The following is a 5,673-nucleotide window of genomic DNA, read 5'->3' as shown; positions in this document are numbered from 1 at the left end:
GAACAGGTGTTCAAACACGAGAGCCTGAGGGAGACATGTCACAGTCCCATCTAAACATCACGTTTTACCAACTCTTAGCAAAAAGGACCCTTTCCCCAGATTGTAATTCTTAAAAAATCATTTTGAGTGCTGGAGAAATGGCTCAGTTGGTAACAGCAAACATGAAGATTGGAGTCCAAATTCCCAGCACTGACATAAAAAGCCAAACACTGCTGTGCATGCCTGTGACCCTAGCACTGGATGGCTGTGCATGCCTGTGACCCTAGCACTGGATGGCTGTGCATGCCTGTAACCCTGGCATTGGGATGCAGAGCCAGGTGGGTCCTAGGAACTCAGTAGCCATCCAGTGCAGCCTAAACAAACTCGAGGAGAGACCCTGCCTCAAGGCAACAAGTAGGGAAGATGTAAATATCCAGTGTTGTCCATCTTCCACATGTACATGCACAGGTGCCTGCACTCACACTGGCATGCATGCATCACACATATATAGCATACCCCTATTCCACACACACATCACTGTTTTATTATTTCTAAAGTGGATATGTGAACATCCACTTTCAGGAAGTTAAGTAGATGCATTCTCCATACATCTCACAAAATATACAGCTAAAATTGTGTGTGTGTGTGTGTGTTTATGTGTGTGTGTGAGTGTGTGTGTGTGTGTGTGTGTGTGTGTGTGTGTGTGTGTAAAGAAGTATAGGTAAGGCAGCAGAGTGGAAGGGAGCATCAAACCTAAGGAAAGAAATGACAAGGTCCACAAATGCTCCTTTGCTGACCTGTGTTCCAAGATTGGAAATGACATACTCAGTAACACTACACACTGCCACTAAGTGATGATTATAACAGACCCCAGAATTCTGCTCACCCTTATCCAGATGTCCAGGACAGACAGCAAGACAGACAACTTTTTACACGATAACTGCTTCACTGCATTAAGCCACAACCAAAAGTGCCCATGGGAAGCACAGAGGGAAAGCTACCCATGGATTGCTGGGTAAAGCAATATAAATGGTGGGATAGGAACAAGAGAAGAGAGGTCTAGAGACCAAGGGGACAAAACTAAACATCCTGCATTTGAGACAACAAAGGAACAAAAGCCAACCTGTGAGCAAATTTAGCAAGAGAAATAACTGAAGAAGTGCAATGATTCTCCAACAGGATAAGCCCTAAGAAACTCACATGTCATAGGTATACATATGCAAACCAAGAGCAAAGTGAAGAATCATGAAACATGACAGAGAAATTGACCCATGGAGGAAAACTAAGTGACTTCAAATCACTCCCAAGAAACCATAAAAGCTGGGGGGAGCTGGGGGAATAGGAGGGGAGACAGCCCAGAACCCCTATAACTGGTAGAACCAGTCTATAGAGACGAGGACAAAGACTATGTCCCAGGCAGACCTACCCAAAAGGACTTGCGGAACACATGCTGGTTAGTTTTCTACCAACTTGACACAAACTAGAATCACTGAGGAAGAGAAAATGTGCATTAAGTAAATGTCTCCTGTCCTTCCAGTCTGGGCAGGTGCCCTGAGCAGATCTTGGGCACAAACTCCACAGCAGTCCCACAACACCTAGAGGAAGCTCCACTCCCAGGAGCTCTAACACTTCTAGGATCATAGGATCAGAGGTGAGGAAGACAGACCATCCGCCTGAACACAGGAAGTAACTGGAACCAAAGGGACCCAGGCACCCAGAAACTCTGCCTGACCAGTGGCACAGCTACCTTCCAGTCTGGGCCCATGCCCTGAGCAGACCTTGGATGCAAACTCTGTAGCCAGTCCCACAACACCCAGAAGAAGCTTCACTCCCAGGCACTCCAATATGCCCAGGATCCCAAGATCTCAGGGGCCCAGAGGCAGCTTGACTCCCAGGAGTTCTGACACACCCAGGATTTCAGGATCACAAGATCCCAGAATCACAGGATAACAGAGACAGCTGAACTCTGAGGTGTTCTGACACAACCAGATCACAGGAAGCACAGGCTCCAGTCAGATATAGTGAGGGCAGGTAGCACTAGAGATAATCGGATGGCAGGAGGCAAGCAAAAGAACATAAGCAACAGAAACCGAAGTTACTTGACATCATCAGAACCCAATTCTCCCACCATAGCAAGTCCGGGATACATCATCACACTGGAAAAACAAGATTTGCATCTAAAATCACTTCTCATGATGATGATAGGGGACTTTAAGAAAGACATAAATAACTCCCTTAAAGGAATATAGGAGAACACAGGTAAACAGCTGGAAGCCCTTAAAGAAGAAACACAATAATTCCTTAAAGAATTACAGGAAAACACAAACAGGCAAAGGAAATGAACAAAACCTTCCAAGATCTAAAAATGGAAATGGAAGCATTAAAGAAATTACAAAGGGAGACAACCCTGGGATTAGAAAAATTAGGAAAGAGATCAGGAGTCATAGACGCAAGCATCACCAACAGAATACAAGAGATAGAAGATTAGAATACCCAAGATACAATTTGCAAAACACATGAAACTCAAGAAGAAGGAAGAACAAAGTGTGGATACTTCGATCCTTCTTAGAAGAGGGAACAAAATACCCATGGAAGGAGTTACAGAGACAACTTTTGGAGCAGAGACTGAAGGAATAACCATCCAGAGATTGCCCCACCTGGAGATTCATCCCATAAACAACCACCAAATCCAGACAATATTGCGGATGCCAACAGGAGCCTGATAAATCTGTCTCCTGAGAGGCTCTGACAGTGCCTGACAAATACAGAAGTGGGTGCTCACAGTCATCCATTGGATGAAGCACAGGGTCCCCAATGAAGAAGCTAGAGAAAGTACCCAAGGAGCTGGAGGGGTTTGCAGCCCCATAGGAGGAACAAAAATATGAACTAACCAGTACCCCCAGAGCTCCCTGGGATTAAACCAACAATGAAAGAAAACACATGGTGGGACTCATGGTTCTAGCTGCAGATGTAGCAGAGAATAATCTAGTTGGTCATCAATGGGAGGAGAGGCCCTTGGTCCTGTGAAGATTCTATTCCCCAGTATAGGGGAATGCCAGGGCCAGGAAGCAGGAGTGGTTGGGTTGGGGAGCAGAGGGAGGAAAGGAGGGCATAGGGGATTTTCAGAGGGGAAACTAGGAAAAGGGGATAACATTCAAAATGTAAATAAAGAAAATATCTAATTAAAGAGAGAGAGAGAGAGAGAGGAGAGAGAGAGAATCTCGGGTGCAGAAGATACTATAGAAAACATTGACACAACAGTCAAACAAAATGCAAAATGCAAAAAGTTCTTAACCCAAAACATCCAGGAAATCCAGGACACAATGAAAAGACCAAACCTAAGGATAATAGCTATAGAAGAAAGTGAAGATTCCCAACTTAAAGGGCCAGTAAATATCCTCAACAAAATTATAGAAGAAAACTTCCTAACCTAAAGAAAGAGATGCCCATGAACATACAATACAAGAAACCTACAGAACTCCAAATAGACTGGACCAGAAAAGAAATTCCTCCTGTCACATAACAATCAAAACACCAAATGCACTAAACAAAGAAAGAATATTAAAAGCAGTAAGGGAAAAAGGTCAAGTAACGTATAAAGGCAGGCCTATCAGAACTACACCAGACTTCTCACCAGAGACTATGAAATCTAGAAGATCCTGGGCAGATGTCATACTAACCCTAAGAGAACACAAATGCCAGCACAGGCTACTATACCCAGTAAAACTCTTAATTACCATAGACGGAGAAACTAAGATATTCCATGACAAAACGAAATGTATACAATATCTTTCCATAAACCCAGCCCTACAAAGGATAATAGATGGAAAACACCAACACAAGGAAGGAAACTACACCCTAGAAAAAACAAGAGAGGAATCTTTCAACAAACCTAAAAGAAGATAGCCACAGAAACATAATTCCACTTCTAACAACAAAAATAACAGGAAGTAACAACCACTTTAATATCTCTTAACATCAATGCACTCAATTCTCCAATAAAAAGATATCAACTAACAGTCTGGATACATAAACAGGATCCAGCATTTGCTGCATACAGGAAACATACCTCAGTGACAAAGATAGACACTATCTCAGAGTAAAAGATTGGACAACAATTTTCCAAGCAAATGGTGTCAAGAAACAAGCTGGAGTAGCCATTCTAATATGGAATAAAATCAACTTTCAACCAAAAGTTATCCAAAAAAGATAAGGAAGGACACTTCATACTGGTCAAAGGAAAAATCTACCAAGATGAACTCTCAATTCTGAGCATCTATGCTCCAAATGCAAGGGCACCCATATTCATAAAAGAAACTTTACTAAAGCTCAGAGCACACATCACACCCCACACAATAATAGTGGGAGACTTCAACATCCCACTCTCAGCAATGGACAGATCATGGAAACAGAAATTAAACAGAGACACGGTAAAACTAACAGAAGTTGTGAACCAAATGAATTTAACAGATATTTATAGAACATTTCATCCTAAAGCAAAAGAATATACCTTCTTCTCAGCACCTCATGGTACCTTCTCCAAAACTGACCATATATTAGTCACAAAACAGGTCTCAACAAATACAAGAAGACTGAAATAATCCCATGCACCCTATCAGATCAGCATGGACTAAAGCTGGTCTTAAATACCAACAAAAACAACAGAAAGCACACATACACATGGAAGCTGAACAACGCTTTACTCAACGATAACTTGGCCAAGGAAGAAATAAAGGAAAAAAATAAAGGCTTTTTAGAATTTAATGAAAATAAAAATACATCATACCCAAACTTATGGACACAATGAAAGCAGTGGTAAGAGGGAAACTCAGCTCTAAGTGCCTCTAAAAAGAAACTCAACAGCACACCTGAAAGCTCTAGAACAAAAGGAAGCAAATACACCCAAGAGGAGTAGATGGCAGGAAATAATCAAACTCAGGGCTGAAATCAAATAGAAACAAAAAGAACTATACAAGGAGTCAACCAAACCAGGAGCTGGTTCTTTGAGAAAATCAACACGATAGATGAACCCTTAGCCAGACTAACCAGAGGACACAGAGACAGTATCCAAATTAATGAAATCAGAAATGAAAAGGGAGACATAACAATGAAATATATCTTACAATAATTATTCTGTTTGTTGACTATTAACAGTTGAAAATATTAAAATCATGTTTTACAAACATTAAAAAAAAAAAAAAGGAAAGACAATGCCTCCTTCAGACAGGCCTATAGGCAAGTCTGCGGGGCGTTTTGTTGAGTGGTGATTGATACGGGCAGGCCCAGCCCACGGTAGGTGCTCTCACACCCCTGGTGGTCCTAGGAAACATAAGAAAGGTAACCAAATGTGAGCCTGAGGAGAAGCAGCTTTCCTCGGTGGCCTCTGCTTCACAGCCTGCTTCTGAGTTCTGCCTAGAGTTCCTTCCCTGACTTCCCTTAACATTGCACTGTCAGATGACATACCCTTCTATCCCAAGTCCTTTTGCTCATTGCTATTATGTTGCCAAACAACAGAGTTTGGTTTACTCTAACAGCAACACTTTTAGGCTCTAAGGAGGGGGATTAACTACGATAGATAAGCCCACCCTGAAGACAGACTTTGTAGAAGACAAAAAGAATCATCCTCCCTGTGCCATATATACTGAGAATGCTACACAGAGCTGTCCACAGCAAACAGGGACAAGGAAAAGGCCA

This window comes from Mus caroli, unplaced genomic scaffold (genome assembly GCF_978045245.1).
Source record: "Mus caroli unplaced genomic scaffold, Mus_caroli_1 scaffold_11, whole genome shotgun sequence".
In the NCBI taxonomy this organism is placed as follows: domain Eukaryota; kingdom Metazoa; phylum Chordata; class Mammalia; order Rodentia; family Muridae; genus Mus; species Mus caroli.
Note: the sequence above shows the minus strand (reverse complement) of the source record.